A 26,076-nucleotide genomic window follows, 5' to 3' on the forward strand; every position below is an offset into this window, starting at 1 on the left:
TCTTTTAGGTACTGAAAACAAGGTAAGAAATAATATTAGAACAAGATAAACAAAAGATAAATAAATTGAAAATAAAGTATGATAACCAAGAAATCGAAAGATCTCTCTTATTAAGGTGAAAAGATGATGATAGTGAGGATGGATTTATGGAAAATAGATGGATAAGTGTCCTATCGAGCCCTCCTAGTCACAATGAAAAGGCAAACACGATAATATGGCTCTAACCAACCCTCTTAGTCACTATGAAAAGGCAAATTAGAGTGTGAATATTAATCTCCCTCATAAGAACTTGAAAGAACTCCAAGAGAAGATGCTTCGAAGGCACAAGGCAATCAACACTAGCAAAAATGAACTCTCGTTGTATTATTATTCAAGGAAATTTGATTTACAAAGTTGAATGAAGCCTCCTTTATATAGGGGCTGAGTTCTAAAGGTCCTGAATAACTAATGAATAAAATAATTACAAACTAAACATGTTTTAACTCTAATTCCTAATAAAATAATAATAACTAAAAATAATGTTTAACTCAACCTTATTTCCTAATAAAATAATAAATCTAATCCTAAAAGATAAGGCATCATCCTAAATTAAATTATATTACAAATAATCAATATAAATATTGAAAATTCGTAATATTTACAAAATCACGTATTAATCTCGTATAGGAATTTATGTATTCATTATTTTCATTAAAATGAACGTATCTTGAGTTACCAATATTGGATTGATGCGATTCAAGAACCGTTGGAAAGATAAGAGACAGACGGTTGTATATCCTGAAGACATGTTGACAAACTAAGATCAGGATCCCATCCACAAAGACATCGCAAGTGTACTGTTGTTCTGGTATTCTTTTCCAAGGCTTGGACGAGTGGATCATTTAGAAGAGTTATTACTTATTCCTTTGATGCGAGCCTTGTGATACATGTATCAACTCCAATGGGGCCATACAGTATGGTGCCCTAGTGGGTGGCTTCGTTTTTGGCACGAACTCGATCTTGTGGTCCACCTCTCTCTTCGGTGGCAAACACTTAGGCAACTCGATTGGAATCACATCCCTAAACTCTGCCAACACTTGTCTCAATTCAGTCGGGACTTTCTCTGTCATTGTGGGCTCAGTTCCCACCATTGAATCCACAAAGGTGGGTTCCTCCTTGTGCACCCCCTTTGAGAGTTTGATCGCAGACAACATCTTGGCATCGACTCCGGACTCTCGACTCACCGGAACAATGCATTGGTGTTTAGGATCAAAAATTACTAGATAATCATAAATTGGCAAGGGGAACACATTAATTTGATCAATGAAACTAATCCCAATAACAAAGTCAAAATATTCGAGTGGGATTACCTTTACGGACTCTTTCTCGGTCCATCCTTAAATGCTGAGCTTGATTCCTCTTGCTACTCCAACAATTGGAACCCCTTGGAATTGACAGTTTTAATGAACCCACTTGTCCTTTCCACACGAAGATCAAGTTTCTTGGCAGCTTGCTCGGATTTGAAAAACTCTGAGGCATATGTGTCCACTAGTGCACTCATCTTTTGGCCTGTCAGGGTGATGTATACATACATCAGTCCCTTCTTCTTGCAACCCTTCTTGATCTCCATGGAACTAATGATGGAACCAAGCTTCAAGGGCTCCTTCTCTTCTCCATCATTCTCCTTCATGGCAGAAACTTTCACGTGCTGAGGATAATCTCTCTTAATGTGATTTCCTCCACAAGTGAAGCATGTTAATTTACCCTTCTTCTCCCAAGGATTGAAGAGCTTTTTGGGTCGATTGTTCTACTTCCCATTACCCCTGGATGGCTTGTTGGAGCCTTCTTTAGCCTTCTCTCCCCACCATTACCTTTGGGTTTTGGCTTTGATTTGAGACAGTTGGTATTCTTCACTTCAAATGAGGCAATGGCCTCGGCTTCATCCAATGCCTTGGAGAGATTTCTCACTCCCCTCCTCTGGATCTCCAATTCGGCCCAACGTTGTGGTCCATCCATGAATGCAAAGAACTCTTCTGACTCACCCAAGTTGAGATTTTGCATTTTGATCTCAAGGAAGTTCTTAACATACTCCAAGATTGTATGATCATGCTTCAACTACTTCAGTTTTGCTCGAGCCTCGAGTACAACATTCTTCTGGTAGAAATGCTCTTTGAGTTCACCCACGAATGCCTCCGATGTCCCGACCGGAACTTCTCTCTCGAAACATCTATGTCGCCACCATAACATAACAGTATCAGTAAGATAATTTGAAGTAACATTTACCTTGGTGGCATCATCCCCGATGCCCATGCCTCAGAAGAATTGCTCTATGCCCCAGATGAAATTCTCCATATCTTGGGCAGTTCGACTCCCCTTAAACTCCTTCGGCTTAGAGACGTCGATCCTGGGTCTTGGTGATTGTGCCTCCCTAGTCACCCCACTTAACACTACAACCTTGTAGACAAGAAACTCACTCTTGAGCTCCTTCACCTCCTGCATCATTTCGACCCTCATGGCCAAGTACATGCTCTCGAGGCCTCTGGTACGCTCATCCACCTTCTCTGCCATATCGTCAATGAGTGCTTGAGTTTCCTGGCCAAGTTATTCCTCCATAGACTCCAGTTTCTCCAAGTGAGATTCAATCAAATATTGAGTCTCCTTGATTTCGTTATACCGATCTTCCAACCTACCAACCCTTTGCTCAAAAGATGTCACGACATTTTCGTGCTTTCATGCTTCTTCACCGCAATAACACGAGTCTCCATCACTTCACTTGTTGCTGGGACTTCGTCATGGTTTTGTTGTGCCATTTATCGCAAAACTAGCTCTAATACCACTTGTCACACCCGTGGAACTTAAACACATCGAATGTGCGACCTTAGTCACCTTCTCTGTGATTACGGCTAAGTCAGCCTGAAAACAACCCAAGCAAAGATGCTTAGATTCCCAACAAAAGCAAAAACAAGAGAACTAGCACAAAAAGCAAGACAAGAGAACTTTGAGAGAATACTTTGTGATTTCTCAAAATGAAGAAGTGAGTAAAATTGAGGAGGAGAAGCCTCTATTTATAGTTGAAGCTCTCCTCAATGAACGGCTAAGATCTAAATACATCGACGTCCTAGATTGAATACAATCTCCTAAATCCCACAAATCAAAGGATTGTGATTACAAAATCTCTCTTAACTAAAGAAACTCTATCAAGCTAGTTATATGTTGCCTTAGATAAAATATTTCAAGGTTTATAGAAAGAATCAGGAGGATTTTGCATTAAACCAAGGATTCTCCGTCCATAAACGTGCAAGGCTCTTCATCACCATGGAATGGGATAGTCTTCATAGGTCCAGGAAGGTCCAAAACGCCACATAAGTGTTCTTGGCTTACTGCTTGTGTGCTGACCTCAGTTGAGCAAGACAAGAGAACTTTGAGAGAATACTTTGTGATTTCTCAAAATGAAGAAGTGAGTAAAATTGAGGAGGAGAGGCCTCTATTTATAGTTGAAGCTCTCCTCAATGAACGGCTAAGATCTAAGTACATCGACGTCCTAGATTGAATACAATCTCCTAAATCCCACAAATCAAAGGATTGTGATTACAAAATCTCTCTTAACTAAGGAAACTCTATCAAGCTAGTTATATGTTGCCTTAGATAAAATATTTCAAGGTTTATAGAAAGAATAAGGAGGATTTTGCATTAAACCAAGGATTCTCCGTCCATAAACGTGCAAGGCTCTTCATTACCATGGAATTGGACAGTCTTCATGGGTCCAGGAAGGTCCAAAACGCCACATAAGTGTTCTTGGCTTATTGCTTGTGTGTTGACCTCAGTTGTGGGCTCGCGGTCCGTTACATATTAATCAATAATTTAGAATAAATTTAATCATTCTAAGTTTAATTACTTAATTTAGTCCAAATACTTTTAAAATTTTAGAAACTCATTATAAGTAACATAATTGAAATTAATTAAAAATGTTTGTTTGTGTTCTAATATTGAAAATAATGCTCCTAACATAATTGGACGTTCGATTTTTAATATTAGTAAATAAATATTTTTTCAAGTTTTCGCTTAAAATTAAATTAGGTCCCATTAATTAATAAATAAATGTTAATTCCTTTTTTCCTCAATAATTCGATAAAGTAATTAATTCTTAGTTTTTTGTGGGATTATTATTTGTTTTTTTATCAAAACTCAAATGACATTTTTTAAAAAATATTTTTAATTAAATTATAGGAAATGATTCCCTAAACACAACTAGGTAGTCATTTTCTCTGTTAATTAAAATAAATAAATTGTGTCATATTTTTCTTAATTTTATAAAAAAATATAGAAAATGCCAATATTAGTTCAATTAAAACATAGGAAATAACTTTCTTAACATAACTAGGAAATTAATTTCTTCATTAATTATATTTAATAATAGAAGTTTTATATTACTTAGAAATTGAATAATCTTCTAATATTTTGATTAAAACATAACAAATAATTATATTAACATAACTAGGGAGCTACTTTCTTTTTTAATTAGAAATAAATAATATTAATAATTTTCTCTAAAATAATTTTAAATATTTTGAGGATTAAGGGATTATAAATTCAAAATTTTAAATTTCTAATAATAGGGACAACAATATAATTGATGGTACTGATTTCGGGCGCTGCAGGAGTGTTAATCCTTCCCCGAGGGTAATCGACTCTCGGACCTAAAATCTCACAAAATGTAGATCGCTCGTGTCTTTTTAAATTTTTTTATTAAAAATTATACTTTGTCCGTAATTAAGATTTAAGAATTAATTTCAATTTACTATTAATTTATTTTCTTTAGTTTTTTATTTTCTTTCTTCCATTTCTTGTAAATAGTTATACTAATGTTTGATTTGAGTGATTTTCATATATTAGATTTCGTCCGTGATTATATGATTTATTTGGTTATATTCTTTGGTTTATTCATTTAAAAGTTTGAGAATTTATTCTCACATGCTTCACGTGCATTTCATGACATGAGCTATATACCCGAGCTATCCCTTATTAAATGAAAATAGGGGTGAAAGCGATGTCTTCGTGAGAATTTATTCTCCGTGTTAGACCTAATGACTAGCCTTCGAGGTCCAGAGTACCTATATCTTCGTGGAAATTTATTCATCGTGTCAGACATAAGGAAATACAACTCCTCAAAATCGAACATGATCCGAGAACCTGTAATGGGTGAGGATCAAGGGTTTGACTAACTCAAGGGGATGACATCAAGGATGATTCGAGTAACTAAATTTTTTAGAGCCAAAACCCAACATATAATTAACCATAGATCAACCCAATGCAAAACTCTGCTGAAATTTCTCTAAGTACCTAAATAAGAATACAAAGGATAAATGATCTCTACCTTTATTTTTAATTTTATTTTTAAATTTTGTATGTGAACTAGATATCATGAGGACTAGGAATTATTTTATTAATATTGTTATTATTATTGTTTATTTATCTCTACTAACTTGTTTGTTTATTTTCTTGGTTTTATGTCTATTGTTTGCATCACATCTTCATTTAAACATTGGTATTCGATCTCTGGTTAACAATTAGTTTTGGAAAAGTTGAAGTAAATGAAAATAAAGAAAATATAAGTCAGATAACCCCTATCTATGAAGTACATCAATGGTCAGAGGCTTTGCAATGCCAAGAGTGAAATAGTTTGCCTACTAGTTATGTTTCAGTTATGCTTGTTTACGCTTCTGTTTCCCTACACCGAAATGGCATCTCTGAGAGATTTGGTAGAATTTGGGACCAGACTTGAAGCAAATATTTTATTAGTGTTATGGAGATATCGCTTACCTACTCTTTATAGAAGTGGATGATGATTTGTTGAGGGCTTTGATTCAATTCTAGAATCTGAGGTATGTCTACTTCACTTGTAAAGGGGAAGACCTGGTTCCCACCATTGAAGAGTACACTGCTTTGCTGCGTATCAAGAAGGTTTAAAAAACTAAGGTTTATATTAGATCCCTCAAGACTCAGTCATTCAAACAAAAATTAGCCAATTTTGTTGGGGATCATAAAGACAGGGTATCCACTCGAATCATGCATAAAGGCGAAGGAGAGGCCATCTCTTAGATTAATCTCAAGGAGGTACTTCGGGGGCATTTTGACAAGAGAGTTTGTTTGGATGTTTTGGTCTTGCGGATTTTTGGTTTGGTGATTTTCCCATAAGCTCTAGGTTACTTTGAGTCCGTCGTAGTCGAGTTATTCGAGAAACTACCAAGAGGAAAAAATCCAACTCCAACCACACTTGCTTAAGACATTTTGCTCCCTAAAAGTATGTTGAAAGAATAGTAGAATTCTCTTATTAGGGTGTGCCCAGCTTTTGTATGTGTGTATTCAGATTCATTTTTGGAAGATTGATGGTGTTTCCTACCATCGTTTTAAAACCACTATTCCCCGTTAGAAGACTTCCTCGAGCAAAAGTGGCTCGAAGGAATCTTAAAAGATGTGGTAGCCCCTGGAATATTCGAAGATATTTTTTGTACAAATGTTGAAAAATATTGGGTAGTTATGCTCGAGCTCTAGGGTAGTATAGGTACACTCTATTTTTGGTTTCCCGATAGTTTGTTGGACGTCAGTTTCTCCCGATTACCATAGGACTTCATACATACAAGGTAGTTTTTTCTGGTGACAACTATAAGAAATGCCTTTAGGGAGTATTTGAGACTTGGAAAAAATATTTTTCGTACTCAGGCTGAGCTGACCAAAGACATGATAACCCATGATTATGATAATTGGAGGCGTACCCGAAATAATGAAAACATCCCCTCCCGGATCAAAGTGAGGTTGTCCCATGGAAGAAATAATTCGGGTGGTTCCATCCTATATTGATATTTCTAGAAACGAATTTGAAGCCGAGAAAGCAGCTCTAGTTGGTGGATTAGAGAAATTGAAGAGCACCGAGTATCTGAATGGCCTCGAGGTTGAATTCTACACTACTCATTTCCAAATGGTGAAGGAAAGTAAAGAGGCAGTCAAAGCCGAATTGAAGAAACTGAAGAAATTTTACCAAAATATCCAGAAAAATAGAAGAGTGCCCAGGCCTAGTAAAATCACTGCGTAGTGGACTTAGGAGCTAAATGTATAGAAGCAACGACTCGAACAGTTAGTGGCTTATGATGATCTATTGATGATCTATCGGTGGATATGATTGACAGTTAGAGCATCTATATATTAGGGTTTATCACAAATTTGGCATGTGGGCTCAACTTTGGCTTGATGGGTATTGGGTTATTGCTGTAATAATTTGGGTTGGTGTTATTTGTAATAGAAAAGTGGATTGTTTGGCATCCTAATTTGGATTTTGATTGATTTTCAGTTCTGTTTGTACAAAAAATATATATAAAAGGAAAGAAAATTCATATTTTGTAATATTTTTATGTAATTTAAGGGTTATAAAAACCCTAAAACATCTGTAATGGGAGGTTTTCATCCTTTCATTTTTCTATGAGTAACAAAAAGTAATACAGAGTCATTCTTATTTTTATTTCTCTTCTCCCATACGAAAACAATGAATAAAAAATATTATATAGGTGCCACAACCGTCATTCAGGTGGGCCTAGAATTGAGTTTCGACTTGAATAAAAATGTTAGAGTCGCCACCGATCATTTTAAAAACAATATTTAGGTTGATCGGACACCATCTTACCTTATCTGTGTTTTACCATAAATATGTTGGATTCGGGAGTCGGTTACAGTCAAGGAAGGATTCGCACCCTTGAACTGCCCTTTTGGTACCATTTAATTTGTCGGTTGTATTAATTACGAAACTTGAAATTAAAATTAAAATTTAAAGACTCGATTCGAATTACTTATCTTTGATCGACAAAAAATTCTCCTAAAAAGTCAAAAATGTTATATGAGAAATAATAAATAAATAAATAATAAATAAATCAAAGGGAAAAAATAAGTAAAAAATTAAATAAAAATGTTAAATTTTAAAAGTAATAAAATAAAAAATAATAAGAAGTAAAAAATATAAAAAATAATAATTAAAAAAATAAAAAATGCTAAAATTAAAAGGGAAAAATGAATAACTAAAATTTAAAGGATCAAATTGAAACAAATTGAAATTGATGATCAAATTGGTACTAAAAATGAGTTGTAAGAGAAAAAAAGGTTAGGGGATTAAATCTTGAAATATAATAAATATAATGAAGGACTAAATTGAATTAGTTAAAAATTTAAAGGCAAAATTGAAACAGGTGATCGAATTGAGTTGCACTTCAAAAGTTAAGGGTTTGCAGAAATAATTTAACAATTTGATATTTGGACAAAGGACCCTCGGCTATAAATAATCAAAAAAACCAAAAAAATATCAATTAAAACCTAAACAAAAAAGAAACCCAAAAATTCCTCTCCAAATCCTCTCCCCCAAAACCATCCGGCCAAAGGTCGGTTACCTTCCCCGGCCACACTATGCCGTCAACTGCCGCTCTGACCGCCGCCTCCAGTGGCCAGAAAAGGCCAAACCTCACCAAAACACCCCCTCAACGTCCCAAACCCAAAATCGGAACCTGATCGTCCTAAAAATACTCTCCCGACGTAGATCTAACTTAAAAGTTGTGACCTTTACCGTTTTTCGGTGAAACCCTTTCGCTTCTCCGGTGACTTTTCCTCTCTCGAGCCAAAATCGAAAGTTATTTTTGGCTTTCTTTTGGTTCATGGGTTGCTTCCTTTGCTGTGATTTTTGGTTTTTTGTTGTGGATATTGTTTCATTTTTTGTGGTTTCTTTTTTCTGTTGGTATATCGGTGGTATTTGGTTCGATGTTTATGGTGATGCCTCCCTTGTTGGTCTTTTTCGCTGCTTGGCCTCATCGGGGCTTTTTATAGCCCCAGTTTTGGCCATTTTAAGCCCAGAAAGTAGTGGGGTTCGTGGGTTGTTGTTTTGTAGAGATAATTTCTCTGATTCATTCTCACGCATACTGTTCGTCCGGGATCTTCGGGATGGTTCAGTCCCGATCTTCGCAGGCCGTTGGCCTCCGATTTCAATGCTTCGCGCGTGACTTCCACGTGCCATATGTGTGGCGCAACTAATCAAGTGTGAAACACTAAACTTTTGGGCTCACCGGGTCGAGTTTAGTGACCTGTTGGGTCAGGTGGGTTTGAACCCTGATTTGGGCCCATGCCCATTTAGACGTATTAGATTCTGAAAGAAAAAATGAAAAAATAAATGAAAAATGAAAAAAATAATTAAAATGTAGATGAAAATTACATATTACATATATTAAAAAAATTCAAAATCATATATTATATATATTTTCGAAAATGTTTTCTAAATTATATATTATATTTTTTTTCAAAATGTTTCCAAAAATATTTTTTCAAAACTATATAATATATATTTTCAAAAATTATTTTTAGAACTATATAATATATGATTTTCAAAGCTATGTAATATATTTTCAAAAACCGATTTCGAAACTATATAATATATATATTTTCAAAAATTGTTTTCAAAACTATATAATATATATATTTCAAAAATCGTCTTCTAAAAACTATATAATATGTTTTCAAAAATGTTTTTTCCAAAAACTATATGTTATACGTTTTTCGAAAATGTTTTAAAAAATTATACTATATTATTATATATAAAAAAACTCCGGACGAAAATGAGTGTCTGCAATAGGTATATTAACCATTTTCTTTGCATTATCAATGAGGTTTTTTTATATTCAAACCAAAATAATATGAAATGAGAGACAGAGATAAGCGAGTTACCTTACTTTGATTGTGTCATCAGAGTAGAGAGGTCGGAGGCTGTGTTGAGTGTCAATTTATGATAGATGGTTGGTGGCCATGGGTCTCGTGATGTCTCAGTCGAATGGGAGAGTGAGGTTAGAGGAAAATAGTGTGTTAGAGTTCTTTTCGATAATCGATTTAGTTATCCCGTTCGGAATAGATAATAGTTGGAGTTAGTTTGGCCACTGTCGAGTGGTGACCAACGAGGATTTTTTTTGGGCTTTGATTGCTTGGTTGCGTGGAAGGGAAAATTGGGAAGGAAAAGCAATGGGAGGCGGCCTTTTTTTAAAATTATTTTAGGGTTAGGTTAATCTAAATTAGTAAGAATAGTATATGTATCATAGTTTTTAGGGTTATTCATGTTCAAGTCATCCATTTCAACCATGTTTTACAAAATGGTCACCTATTCCTTTTTATATTTTTATTTTATTTTTGAATCGAGATATAGTTTATGATATTTTCCCTTTTGTAGTTTTATTTTACGAGGGTTAGAAAAATGGAAAATCCTCTTTTAGTCCCCCAACTTTTCTCACGTTTTCACAATTCAATCACTAGTCCTCATTTATTAGTTTGTTTTAATTTCGATGCTTTGTTTCTATTTATTTCAGTATGGTCATTGCTTTGGATATTTAGATTTTATTTAGATTTGATCCCTATATTGTTAGATTTTTATATTTTAGTACATGGATTAATTTTATCATTAATTAAACCTAATATTAATTTAGCTTAATAAATTAACTTTATAATTTGTAAATTATTATTTAGTTTTTTATTAAATTTGTATTGTTATTTTAGGATATTTTATATTAACTTTAAGGTTAATCCTTTCTTTAAATTAGTTAGATTTTAGGGACAATCCTTTAGTTACATTTCCCTTTAATTTAGACTTTGAATTTAGACCTTAGATTTATATTTCTAACACTTTAGTCCCTTAACTTAGGGAATAATTCAATTTGGCCCTCGCATTAAAATGCCCGAGGGTCCATTTCGATTATTCGAGTCAATAATTTGTTAAAATTAATTAGCGTTAATATTAGAGACTTAATTTTCAGGTTTAGTCCTCTAGGTTCTTTAAATTACATAATTTGACACTTTAAGTTATAGGGAAGCTTTAATTAATCCACTAGTATAATTAGGTTCATAAATAGTTGTTTGATTTTATTTTATTTTAAAAAGTATTAAGGCAATATTCATTTATCAATGAAATAATAGTGTATCCTCTGCTGAGGGGGTGGCCACATAATTGCCAAAGCAAATTGACATGCAGTTTCGCTATATGCTTTTCTTGAAAGATATTTGGTCACTTGAAAGAGGAATGCAATTTCGCTATACCGACCACGGAAAAAGAACCTGAAACACAGATGTCCGTGGCTAATTCAGCTACCACTACCCGTGGTTAAGCTAATAATCTTGGGTTGAACATGAGTTCCAACGACTTAGTTGCAGGAAAACAATCGTAAAAACACCTTTATGGGACCTGGAGACGGTTGAACGCCAACGCCGGTGAAACCTCATCGGGAATAGCAACGGAAAAAATCCACCACTAAGGAAGACAAATACCAAATATCCAGATTTTCTACCTTAATTGTGGAGGAGAATGTTAATGAAAAAATTGGCAAGAATCATAGGGCTAATGGCGTGAATAATGGAAATGTTTCCATAGTTAACGATGGCTTCAATCTTTTACTAAAGACGACTAATATGGCAGACAATAAAAGTTCGATTGTTTCCTGGCGTAATATAAGCTCGAATTCTAAGGAACAAATCTCCATCAAGGTGGGACCCACAAGAAAATGGTCAGAACCTATTATTGTAGAATCCATCTCGAGATCCAACTCACGTTCAAACAAGTCCATGCAAAACAGGCATGTTACTTCTCCCATGCACTTCTCTCATGCACGTGCAAACAACTAAGGCTCCCTCATCCACGCAATCTTCAATGATTCCATTCCAGAATGTTTTTGAGATTGCTTCTAAGGAACAAAGCCTCTTCCCTCAGAGAACCATGCTGAAGAAAACCTCCCAAGTTAGCTTAAATGGTGAATTCTTTAATTCAAAGATTAATCTTATTTTTGATAACGCGTTAGGTGATAACTTTCCAAAAGAGTTATCATTTAGGATCTTTTTACCTAGGTTAAGCTTGAACTATATCATCATTAGGTTCATATTAGGATCATTTTAAGTTTATTTTATCATATTTTACAACATTTGCACATTGGTAGTGACTTTAACTCTTTTGAGATATTTTATGATATTTTGATGTAATTTGGTATGTTGATGTTGTGACATTATCGATGTTGTAGACGTTGTTGTGAGGTGATGTTGTACTAGATTGTTGAGTCGAATCTACAATAGTTGATGACTTAGAAAGTGGTTTTAAAAAGTTTTGGAATCAGAAAGTTGTCCAATACAATTGTAAAATGGCTAAAAATATAGGAAAAATCATATTTTTCCTATTGATGGATGTTTTGACCTTTGACGATTATAAATTAGGCTTTAATTCACACTTTTTCACACCCTTCTTCAACCTTTATTCATCTTCATTTTATTTTCTTCATTCCTCCACTGGGCATGGAGGTTTGAATGCATTGGGTGTGTAGCAGTAGTTGGAGCAACAATGCCGTCGTAGCATGATGGTCATTTAGGATTCAAGTTTTCTATTGTGATTTTACTTGAAAGAGGGAAGAACTTTTAAAGTTTGAATGATTTATTTTTATGGTGTTTTTTAGATTCCAACATAGGGTATTTGATGAAATGTTTGTTTTGTGGTTTTTGCTTGAATCAATACTTTTATGTGATGGAACTTTATTTGATATTTTTAGAAATGAAAATATCTTTACGTATGTTAGTTTTGGTTATTTTTAGAGATTTAAATCATTAAGTTTTCATACTACTTATGTACAACATCGATATTTACGCAAGTGAGTTTAAGTATATGGAGATGTATGCTATCGATTAATGAAGTTGGTGAAAATTGATTATATTAGTTAAATATTCAATTCCTGAATGCGGATTAATGTGTTAATCATTACATGACACTTAACTATATTGCCACAACACAATCATATTGAAAACTGCTAGATGACATCAACATTCATTGGTCTAGTGGTCTATTTCCTCTCCTGATTACTACTACATTACCTGACATTTCTATCATGTTTTTATTACCTTTTCTATACCCCTTTTACTACCCAATAACAATATTTACCTTTTAATATTCAAAGTTAACAATTCTAGTTTGTGGATTCCTTGCTCTCTTTGGGTTCGACATCTGATATATCTTGTGTATCTACTTTATTACTTGATATATGACATGTGATCTTGTGTTAAATGATGTATTAATATACGTAGCATCAAGTTTTGGGCATCATTACTGGGCCGAAATGGTATTACATTAGAATTATTTTCTTTGTTTTCACCAACTTTGTTTAATTTTTAATTTGTAAGTACCCTTTTATCATAGAGTTATCGGTGCATTACATGTAGAAACATCCAAGACTTAGAACAATTTGTTATTAAAATCAAGCGAACTATTAATAGAATGAGGCAACAACAATCAAACATGGCTCAATATGGTGTTCAACCTTTACAAAATATTTTGATACCACAAAATTACTACAATATTGATGACAACAATAGACCAATCCGAGAGCATGTTGTGGATAACTACGTAAAAAACTATGTTTTAAGTCTTTTTACTTAAGTTATTGCATGTTTAAAAGCCATTGAAATACCATTTTAGCTGTATTTAGTTGCATTTAGGATAAATTTGCATGTGGTGGATAAGTTTTGTCGAGGCAAAGTTTATTTGGATAAAATGATGTCGCTGAGGAGAAATGTTGTTTGTTGGTTGTGAGATGCAGTAAATGACTAAGGATAGATTCATTTGCAAGACAAATTATTTTACTAGGGCAAGTGGAATAGAAGACGATGACAGTGAGGGACACATTTTCTTACCAAGGCGAATTTTATCTTGCAAGTCTGACGGAACTGCTAACGTCACTTGGTCACCTGGCCTATTCACCTCGTGTGCAATCCTTCCCTCATCAAGGAATTTGACCACTACCAGCTGCTATGTTATTCATAAAAAAGGTTTAACTTCAAGGGTATTTAGGGAATTTCCAAGGGAACTAAACCCTAGAAATTTCAACTATAAATACCCCATTATAACTCTTCATAAAGTGTTCAGAATCATATAGAGAAAATACCCTAGGCTTGGGAAAAGGCAGTCGCAACGTCTTTTTTTATCCACTATTCCCCACTCAACCGTCCTTGGTGTCCTCCACATCCAGGGTTATAGGTATTAAAGTAGGGGTTGTGGTTTTGTTTTTGGAATTGCCCAAAAAATTGATAGACTCCTGATTTTCTGGGCATTCACTCTCATGATGGTTGCCGTGGAAAAATGCATCCTGAGCCTTATAGTTTACGCGGAGGAGTATTACTGCAACAATAGTTTAACAAACCAAGGGTTGTAGTTTACACTAAGTAGTATTATCGTAGGAATAGTTTATCAGGTTCCGTGTTAGAGATACTCTTAGGAACACTTTAGTACATCCAATCCGGCAACATAGGCATAATATACTGGATCATCCTAGCCATCGAATAATTTCTCGTCATAGCAAATCAAACCCAAGTGCTCTGTTAGAAGTTTGGTTTTGTGAGGTTGTCAGTCTATTTAAACAGTTTTGACAACTTTAGGCTTGACAACTTTTATTTGTTTACCTTTGCATATTTTTCTTGTCACGGCAAAATGTATATGCTTACTTTACTTCACATTTTTCTTGCCTCGACAAACGTTTTCCATTTGTTCATACCATTTGCCACTGCATATTTTCCTTGTTTATATTATTAGACTTAGATACTTAGGATTAGTTAGTGACACTAATTCCTAGCTGTAGCAATCTTTTAAAAGCCCTCAAATCCCTATGGAAATGATACTCACTCGCTACTATATTACTTGAACCGTTTGTGTATACTTGCATGGATTTACGTGCTACAACACACATTTACACGCGGTCAAGTTTTTGGTCGTTGTCAGAGATTGGCAATTGGTGTTTTTAAAAGTTTTGTTATAGCATTATCTTGTTTCATTATTATTATATATATTTTTTATTTTTATGGATTTATTCGCAATTTTTGTTTACCCTTTTTAAGTGTTGTGCGGTTGCATGACTAGTAGAAGTCCCAAGGAACAATTATCTCATTTTGAGTATGAAATCGAAATTTTTTTTTATCAAAGAAGATATGTTCAAGGAGCTCAAAAAGCTATATACGAATTTCAAAATGAAGTGGAGGAACCTGGGGAATTAAATGCCCTGACAAATAAAAATGCAAAGACTGTTGCAATACCACGAACTATTAGAGATCATTTATCTCCCACCTTGGACGACCTAAAACCTACTATTATAGCTCCCAAGATTCAAGAAGACCAGTTTGAGCTCAAGTATATTATTTTCGACATGTTAGACTTGATTGGACAGTTTGGTGGTGCTCCTTATGAGGATGCAAGGAAAGATGTTCGAGCATTTTTGGAGGTATGTGACTCCTTTCGACAACAATATGTTCATGAAGATATGTTGAAATTTAATTTATTTCCATATTCTTTGATGTGAGACTTGTGATGCATGTATCATCCTCCCTTTCTTCAAAAAGATTCAACATCGAATCTAAAACATTAAAAGGAGCAACATTAGAATCGTTTAATGATTCATTCACATTATGTTTACCGAATATATATGCTTTGAATCTTCGAGGCTTTGTTCTTCTAATCAGTTCAAGTAGAAACATTAGTCCAAAGAAGCATGTATTATGAAATTTGGTGCATGTAACATTCCCCCACTCCTCAAAAAGATTCATCCTCGAATCTAAAAATCCAAGAGAAAGAGAATTAGATGTGTTGAAAGGAAAACTTATGAAACATTTGCCAGGATCTATATGATGTGATATTATGCGTTTAAGTCGAGGTTTCTTCTTTGTAGGAATTGATTTCTTGTAGTCTTGAAATCCTCTTTTGCATACAAGTCTTGTAATCTGATGTTTAGGTTGAAATTCAACATGGCGTCAACCACTGTTGGCTTTTTGTATGATTATTTCAGATAATTTCTCAATGGTTTTATTTTTGTATGGCAAGAATGAGTGTTTAAAATTCATGGCAACTGGTTTGTTAAAGTAATCCCTTAAGTTTCCTTAGTGTGGTTCATGAATTAAGATTTCTCGGGAGGAGATTTGTGGACTGTAGATCCTGTTTAGTTGGCAAGTAAACCCATATACAAGATAAAGCTCATTAAAAGAACTTTTAAAAGTATGGGTAGAAATATCAAAAATATCCAAGTTATCGTGATATACATCTTTGATATGTTCAATTCTCGAAATAGTAGTATACGTTTGATAGGTAAAAGTATACCTTCATGGTAGTGCATTATCTATTGTGTTTTGCTTACCTCGGTCTTTGGACTCTCATAAATCGTGACTCTTCATTGATATGGTATAGTGATTAGGGCTTTCAGGTGGTAACCCGTCAGGAGAGTCACCTAGCACTATTCGATAACTCTTGGCGATGGAAGATGGTGTGGGCCAGTCTCGTGTTGCTTTTACTTTTTCATCATTTACATAGATTCCATGTGGATGAATTATAAAGCCTGTGGAGTTGTTCAAATCTTGTTTCGTTATTAAGATGGCGTCATGACTAAGGCTTTCCTGGATTAGCCTTTTTGTAAAAAATGTAACTCTTTGGTTTCTTTGAGATTATATGTTTGATGAGGTATGATGGAACCTTGCAATAGATTTGTTTGGTGTTGTTTTCCCCTTTCCAGTGGTAATCTTTCAGGTGGATCACCTAACACTTCTTGAAAATCTTTTAACAAAGATGAAAACACACTAGGCAAATCCTTGTTAATGTTAGAAATCGAAACAACTGATTCCCTAAAGCGAACAAGGATACAAGGTTATTTGTAAAGAAGGCTGTCTCTCAATTCTTTTGTTCTCACACATAGATTTTGATTCATTATTTTCTTCTCACAATTAAGTTCACTCACCTCCCATGGGTCATTGTTCTTTTGGCTTTTGTAACTAGTGACCTCTTTTGCTTTGGCCTCTTTCTTAGCTTTTTCTTTTTTTGCTTTCCCTACCTCCTCACAAATTCTCATTTGATCTTTAGGGGCTAGAAGTGTGTCATTCTTTGCTAGTCGTTGTTTCTCCTTGTAAGGTTTGTCATCTCTCGACTTTTTTTGAGAATGTGGAGTAGAAGATGAGGAAGGATTTGAAGGATTACCTTGGTAAGTGGATGAAGTACCTTGGAAATGTTCTCTAAATATGAATCTCCTTTGGATTTGTGTTTTGATTGTTATTTCCTTCTTTAGTGTATCTTAAAGATTTTTGTACCCATGGAGGTCAAGAAGATCAGTGATGTTTGAGTTCAAGCTAATGACGAATCTTGACACGATGTTCTTTTCTTCTTCGGTTATGTTAGCCATATTGAGTACGGACTGCATCTTCTTGTAGTAGTCTTCAACTGAACTTCTACCTTGTCAAAATTGGTGTAGTCGTAGTTTAACTTCTCATGTATAATGTGTCGGTAGGAATCGCTTCCTTATGGTTTGTTTGAGGTCGGTACAAGAAGTGATTGCTTTAATTTGGAAGTTCTCGATCTTTTTCCTTGTTTGCATCCACCAAGTTCGAGCATATCCTTCGAATTGCATGGTGATGAGGGGAACTTGTTTAGCTTAGGGGCAATCATGGTATGCGAACATGAGATCAAATTTTCCTTCCCAATCTATGTACTTGTCTGGATCATTGTTTCCTTTGAAAGATGGGATAGTGAACTTTGGTTTTGCAAAGAGTTCGGGTGCTTGGAAACGTGGTTGTTCTCATATGGGTACCAAAAGTTCAGCATTGTTTGGTCTTGGATTCTAGTTTGGTAGATCCAGTTATGGTTCTTATACTTCTCTCACGGTATTGTTAAGTTCATCAAATCTTTCAATATGAGTCGTGATTCGGGCAAGTGCGGGTAAGATAGTCGTAAGTGTATTGTTGTTATTTTCAGCCATCTTGAAATCATAACACTTAAAAGAAAATTTTAAAGTAAAAGAAAAATAAAAAAGAAAAATCAATAAACCTAGAAACCTCACAAGTCACTCCAAGAAAGTAACATGATGAGAGGCAAGTAAGATGATCTTATGCCCTTTAAAACTCAGTTTACCAAGTAGTCTTCCATAATTCGTATCAGAGTTTGATTACTAGCAAAGGTGATAAGAAAACCTAAAAGCTGTAAGAGGCCAAACAAGGTTTAGACTCCAAGCGAACAAGAATGCAAAGAAGGAATAAGTATGCAAACTATTTAATCCTACTAACAGAAGAAAGATAATATGTTAGATAATGCAAAGAACAATAAAAAGGAAAACAAAAGAACCTAAAGCACTAAGAGTCAAAGAAAAAAAAAAGAACTAAACCAGAAACCTAGAAAACGCTAGGTCAACTTGAGCAACATTTTTGAGGGGGTTATCGGTGTCCAAAAATTTTGGAAAAATTCTTGAATGTCTTTCGATGTGTCTAGAAACCACCTGTAAAATTTTAGAACCAAATACCTTTAGTAGTTTCCCGTAGACTATGTTTAACTATGAGTTCTCAAACAAGCTATTTTTCGTGATTGCTTTGTTTAAATGTGTTATTGATAGGAAATCGGTGGTGGTTAAAGAACATATCTTGAGTTCTCAATATCCGATTGATGTGATTCAAGAATCGTTGGAAAGATATGATACAAATGGTTGTATATCCAGAAGACATGTTGACCAAATAAGATCAGGATCCCATTCAAAAAGTCGTCGTAAGTCTACTGTTGTTCTGGTATTCTTTTCCAAGGTTTGGATGAGTGGATCATTTGAAAGAGTTATTACTTATTCCTTTGATGTGAGCCTTGTGATACATGTATCATTTACTCTCCAAGACTTCATGGAAACTACCAAGGCTCTATTACAAGATCATGCCACATCTAATGAGAGTGAGAGAGCATTATTACAGAGCCAATGGGCTTGTTTGCAACATCATGGTTCATCTTTGCAAGCCTTGGAAATCCAAGTAAAAATATCATCGCGACAATACATGAAGCCCATAGGGAAGTTTACCTGTGATACTAAAGTGACTAAGGCTCGTGTAAGGAAGCATTGTGGTGCATTCACCTTAAGGAGTGGAAAAAAAATCTACAAAGATTCTATGTTTGGGGGGAGACACTCGGAGAGCCACGCCATGAGATTTTGTAAGAAGTTTTGGAGATGTAAGAAGATTCACATTCGATGGAAAATAAGGATGAGGGTTCAAAGAGTGCAACCAATAAAGATAAGAAAAAATTTTCCACGACAAAAGAAAATATCTCATTAGCATGAGTTGATGACCAAAGGAAAGCTGCAGAATTTTGCCGCAATAATTTTTTATGAATTGATAATCACTTGAAGCTTGATGAAGAAGATGAAGAGGAGCTCGAGGATATTCCAAAGGAGATGAATCAACATAGCTTACTCATATCTAGGCCAAGTATGAAATTTGAACATTTGGATTTCACTGAATTTACTCATCCTAAACCCCAAGTAGTTGCTCATCTGTCTAGGCTAGAAGTTATGAAAAATTAAGAAATGAAATGGAGATTATGGAAAAATTTCTTAATGATAAATTATTATTTATCTCGGTAATTTTGTGGTATGTAACATTGTCAATTTTCTCGTTAGTGGTGTTTTGCTTCCTTACTTGAATAGCCAGGGCAAGAACAATGTCATAAATGATGGTGGTACTGTCATTGGGATGACCCCTACATCTTCAAAGAATTTAATGCCTAAATTTTAAAAGTTACCACAGTAAAGAGGAACGAAAATTGATCTCATTCCACTACCATTCAGTTGCAACCAGAGAACATTTTGAATGAGAGAGGAGTACTGCAAAGGTCCTACAATTCAGATGTGAAAGACTCGAAATGCCAGGAAAAAATAATTTGAAGGTTGAACTGTTATATGTGTGGGGCATTTTGGTCTTTACTGGTGCTCTGATCGAACGTGACATAACTGCCATATCAGTTCAGGATATTTGGAGTTGGCATCCCTTTAACCCTCTTTTTTTTGCATGGAATTTTCTTTTTGTTTGTATGTTTGTTTTTCTTTACTTACTTTTAATATTAGTTTTTTAGAAAAACAAACTCCCAAGAATGTGGACAAGGGTAAATCTCTTGTGGATGCTGCACCTACTTAGAAAGAATACTCAATTGGTGTTGGTACAAACGTTGACATTGTTGATGATGTCCACCCATCTGCACAAATGCCACGGTGAATTATAACATATCTGATCACGTATAGCCTGAAAAGGACATCCAATCATGTTTGAACTTCTCTACATGCAGAATCTACTCAAAACAACTCCACCACCATCAAAGTAGATTTTAGTCAAGGTACCTTGCATTGCATTTCATCTTTAGTTTAGTCTTCATGCATTGAGGATAATGCATCCCTCAAGTTTGGGGGACATATTGTTCATACTTAGGTGGTGTTTGTTTTTGAAGAGGTAAAAGGTCTGCAGTCTGCGGACCACATCTGCAGACATCTGCAGCAGAAGAGGTGGACCAAAAGTCTGCAGTCTGCAAGAAGAAGATTGTTTGTTTTTTAACGTCTGCAAACTGCTAAAATAAACTGAAATATAAAATAAACTGATTTTTAAACTTAAAAGAGATTTGCAATATAATTTTAGTTTTACAATATTGGAATTTAAATAATTCATACAATTACAATAATAATTTTTTTAGAAAAACAAACATCACCTTATTAATTCTATTATAAATCTCACATAATCACATGCATTATTAGTTTTATAAGTTTTATAGAATAAAATTTATAAATGATCATTAAATTATATGATTTTTTTAAATATGCAATTATGTAATACTTTTAATTTTTTTAAATATATATTCATAATTTATTTTTATAATTATATGATATTTTAGAAAATACTTTTTATAAATTATATGATTTCATATTTTGTAAATCTTAATTTTTTCTATTTTTATACAAACACCACCTAAACAATGTGGTTTAAATACTTACATTTTGTATAAAAAAGTTTAAATATAATTTAAAAATAACAAATCAAAAAAATATTATTTTTAAACTTAAATCAAAATAAATATAAAATTTTAATAATATATAAAATAATTTATATGATATAAAATAAATTTAAATAATTAATATTAAAATTAATATCTATAATATAATATTAAAAATTAATATTTAATTTATTTAAAAAATTAATAATAAAATTAAAATCAAATATAATATAAAATTAAATATAAAACCTCTTTGAAGAGGTTAGAAGACGTCTGCAGACATAAGTTCTGGTCTACGCCGCGCAGACCACGCGCAGACGTTAGAAGAGCTTTTGTCTTCTAAAAAACAAACGATCTGCGAAGCTTAATGTCTGCGCGTGGTCTGCGCGGTGCAGACATAAGAACTTTACAGACCTTACACAGTAAAAACAAACACCACCTTAGTCATTTGTATTGATAATGTTTAGTAGAGAATTTTTTTTATAGCATTAGTTAGGATTAGGCTAGTTACTTGGACTAAGTTGATGAAAAATATTACCTTGGCCAAAAATGTTGTACATGACTGTTGAGAAGGATATAACCAACCTTAAGACTTGATTCTTTGTGATTCTTTTAACACGATTGTATGTTTTCTATGCTTAAAGTACTTAGAAAATTTTTAGGATAGAACTTTCGCGCGTCGTGGCATCAAATGATTGAAAAGATTAAGTTGAAATCTTTAGAGTTATGAATTACAAATAAAGGCCTCAACATAACTGTAGAGGGACACTCCTCTGTGTATCGACATTACTTGGAAACCTCCTTAAATAAATGGTAGCCTTGGAACATGAGTGAATAAAAGCAATCACGAGATAACTCTACCTGACTAGATTGGGTTGGAAGGTATGCTCCCTTTCACCTAGAGTATGGGATGGTAGGTGTGATGGGCTGGCCCCCCTTAAAGTAGTGTTTAAAAAAATTGAAGTTACATGTTGAATAAATAGGAGTGAAGTTGTGCTTAATTAATAATTTTATGCCTTGGGAAACCAAAAGAAATCTCTTAGGAGTTTTCTAATTTTGTTAAGCATACACAAGATACAATCACGCACACACCGAAAAAGAGTCCTGACCTAGGGAAAGGTAATTGACACTCGTTCAGTCTAGTATGTTGAGGCCAAACTTGTTGCTGAGGGTTGAAATTTTAAACCACTTGACTATCATTATTTAGACTTTTCCATAATATTTCATTTTTCTATTGGTCATTATCCATTAATTGAGGACAAGCAATAGCTTAAGTTTGGGGTGTGATAACTCTGTAAAAATACTATATTTTAGGTCTTTTTACTTAAGTTATTGAGTTTCTAAAAGCCATTCAATTAGCATTTTAGCTGAATTAATTACATTTAGGACATATTTGCCGAGGCAAAGTTTATTTGGCTAAATTTATACTGCTGAGGAGAAAGGTTGTTTGTTTGTTGTGATGATGCAGAAAATGACTAAGGACGAATTCATTTCCCGAGACAAATTAATTTACTAGGGCAGTGGAACAGAAGACGATGATAGTGAAGAACAAATTTTCTTGCTAAGGCGAGTTTTATTTTGCAAGTCTGACGGAACTGCTGATGTCACTTGGCCTATTCACCTCACGTGCAATCATGCCCTCATCAAGGAATTTGACCAATACTAGTTGTTATGTTATTCACAAAAAGGGTTTAACTTCATGGGTATTTAGGAAATTTTAAGGCACTAAACCCTAAAAATTCCCACTATAAATACCCCATTATAACTATTCATGAAGTGTTCATAATCATATAGAGAAAATACCCTAGGCTTGTAAAAATGCAGCCGCAACGTCCTTTTTTTCATCGTTCCCCACTCGTCTGTCCTTGGTGCCTTCTATAGCCATGTTTCGTCGGAGCAACGGCTAGGCCTTGATAGAGGCTAGCCGTTGGAGCAGTCATGGTGGTGGTATTATGTATCGGTAAAGCTCTGTTCTGGGAGTTTTTCTTCCTCTTGTTCTTCATTTTCTTATCTTTTAAGTGCTTGTACTTAAGGATTAATTTTTGGGATGATATTAACCACACCATGAATTGTTGATTTGGTATTGGTTGATGCTTTGGTGATACTTTATTCAATTATTAAAGAATGATTAAGTTTGTTGATGCAAAGTGTTGTTTTGTTCACTGTTTTAATATTTTACCTTGGCACTGTATGGGCATTTGAGAGATTACATGGTGCCATGACAAAACATTCCTAGTCTTTGTAAGAGCATTTCAGAGATTGCCATTTTTCCAGGAGTTGATACCTAATATTGAGGGAGTTAGGTTAGATCTACGTGGACAAGAGAACTAATCGGAGATGGGGAGGTTTTAATCCGCTATAGAGATAATGAGAGGTTTCATTTGGCTAAAAAGGGTAAATACTTGAGTAGATAGGCTAGTGATACAGTTTATGCTGAGGAGTATTGCTACATCAACAGTTTGACAAACCAAGGGTTGTCGTTTACACTGAGTAGTATTGTTTTAGCAATAGGTTGTCAGGTTCTATGTTAGAGATACTCTTAGGAACACTTTAGTACATCTGTCGGGCAACATAGGCATACCATACTAGATAATCCTATCCATCGAATAATTTATCGCCATAGCAAATCCAACCCAAGTGCTCTGCTATAAGTCTGGTTGTGTGAGGTTGCCAATTTATTTATAGAGTTTTGACAAGTTTAGACTTGCCAACTTTTATTTGTTTGTCTTTCCATATTTTTCTTGCCATGATAAAATTTATCTGCTTACTTCACTTCACATTTTTCTTGCCTCAAAAAACTTTTTCCATCTATTCATTCCATTTGCCACTGTATATTTTTCTTGTTTATATGTATTAGTTAGCGACACATATTCCTAGTTGTAGCAATATTTTAAAAGCTCTCCAATTATTGTCGATACAATTCTCATTCACTATTATATTACTTTCATCGATTGTATATATTTGCATAGATTTACATGCCACAACACACACATTTACATGCGATCATTGTGTCAACCTTAGACGATATGAGTCTTGGAATATTTAGACATGTCATCCATGCTGCCCACTTCGAGTTAAAAAATCTAATTATTGCAGTGTATGGTACAATTTAATGGTTCAATTAATGAGGATCCTATAGCACACCTTAGAGCATTCATGGAAGAGTGTGAATCTTTTGTACAACAAAGGGTGTTTGAGGAAGCATCGAAGATGAAGTTGTTTCCATACTCTCTTCTTAAAAAAGTCAAGGCGTGGCGTAACTCGTTGCTGCCTGGAGCTATAACATCATGGAACGAGCCTGCCTAAAAGTTTTTTCTACGATATAATTCTCCCAACATGAATATGAGAATGAGGAATGACATCACATCTTTCAAGCAATTAGAGGATGAAATTTTTTATGAAGCTTGGGATTGATTTAAAGATTTACTGCACAAATGCCCTATTCATGGTTTCTAATATTAGACACAAATAGAGATATTCTACATTGGTCTTAACATGAAAACAAGGATAGCTGTAGATGCCTATACCAATGGACCATTGTTGGACAAGTCTTACAGCGAACTCTATGATATCCTTGAAAGGATCTCTAATAATGACAATCAATATCCTAACACAAGGATTATGTTGGGTAGACACAATGCTATAGCAGTGGAAAATGATGCTATCAACAAAATATCCTCACAAATTACAATGTTGACTAAGATGGTGATAAAGATTCAATGAACCAGGAGTTATGTATAAAATAAACATCTATTATTATTTATGTCTATTGTGGTGGCAATCATAATTTTGAGTAATGTCCTCAAAATCTTGATTCCATGTATTTCACGAGGAGCTACAATTGGAATGACAATGCCTATACATATGAAAACATCTACAATCTGAACTTCAGGAATCATTTTGATATATCATAGAGAACTCAGGATGTAGCCTACTCTAATGTCGCATTGTAATAAAATTTTGAGAATACACAACCACAACATCAGTTACAACAACAATATCTAGAGTAACAACTGATGTTACCACATCAACAGACACATCTCTAACCAATGCAACTACAACAATGGAACAACCAACGAAGCTTTCAAGGGAAGACTTTCAACAAAGATTCAAAATTGTCATCACTTGAGTCTCTACTAAAGGAGTATATCCCAAAAAATGAAATGAAAAATCAAAGAAATAAATCTTTGATCCAAAGTCAATCAGCATCGTTGAGAGCATTGGAGAATCAAGTTGGATAGTTGGTTAATGCGTTGAACAAAGAACAACAAAGAGCATTGTTAAGTGACACTAAAGTTAGTTGTAACCAACATTGCAAAGTTGTCACAACGAAAAGTGGACTCCATCTTGGGAAGAATAATAAGCATAAACAGAAAGAGAATGAAAGGCCTAAACTGCAACAGAAAGGAAAATAACTGAAAAATATGATTTAGTCACCAACATTCGATGTTGCAGGAAAGGATTTTGGCCAGCCATTGCCACCAGCAATGTCAGTAATACTTCCACCTACGATGCCATCACAATTGCCACTGCAATCTAAAGGAATGCCACCACCTCTATTCCCTCAACAATTTCAAAACACCAAGGAGAACAAGCAATTCAAGAAGTCCCTTGATGTACTGAGGCAATTAAGGATTAAAATCTCATTGATTAATGCCTTGAAACAAATGCCAAACTATGCCAAAATCATGAAAAAAGTGTTTTCCAAGAGCGTAACATTGGCGAGTTCGAAACTATTGTACTCACTAAAGGGTGTAGCATTATTGTAACAAGAAAATTACCACCGAATTTGAAAGATCTAGGAAGATTTATTATTGCTTGTACTATTGGAAATAAATACATTGCTAGAGAATGTGTTATCCAGGGAGATTTTCAGGAAATTTGAGATTGAAGCAACATGCAAAACTATTACCTTACGACTCGCCGATCGATCCATTGTCTATTTTAAAGGCAAAATAGACAATGTGTAGTACAAGTGGACAAATTCATCTTTCTAGCAGACTTCATTGTCCTGAATTAGCTTAAGACTTTTCGACCAATCCATTGTCTATCCTAAAGGCAAAATAGATAATGTGCTAGTAGAAGTGGACAAATTGCAACCGAAGTTAAAAGATCTAGGGAGATTTATTGTTCCTTGCAGTATTGGCAATCAATACATTTCTTGATCATTGTGTAATTTAGGTTCTAACATTAACTTAATGCCTTTTTCTATTTTCATGAATTTTAGGTTTGAAACAACACCCACAATTGTT

General features: G+C 34.3%; 1 non-coding gene across 1 annotated transcript; it reads right to left on the reverse strand.

Annotated features, from left to right (window-relative positions):
* Nucleotides 1-24,169: 24,169 nt before the first annotated feature.
* On the reverse strand, nucleotides 24,170-24,276 carry LOC120137857. The gene has a single exon (XR_005517459.1). It is a non-coding gene; the product is annotated as a small nucleolar RNA R71 (small nucleolar RNA).
* Nucleotides 24,277-26,076: the final 1,800 nt, after the last annotated feature.

This window comes from Hibiscus syriacus, unplaced genomic scaffold (assembly GCF_006381635.1).
Source record: "Hibiscus syriacus cultivar Baekdansim isolate YM2019G1 unplaced genomic scaffold, ASM638163v2 tig00002169_pilon, whole genome shotgun sequence".
NCBI classification, from domain to species: domain Eukaryota; kingdom Viridiplantae; phylum Streptophyta; class Magnoliopsida; order Malvales; family Malvaceae; genus Hibiscus; species Hibiscus syriacus.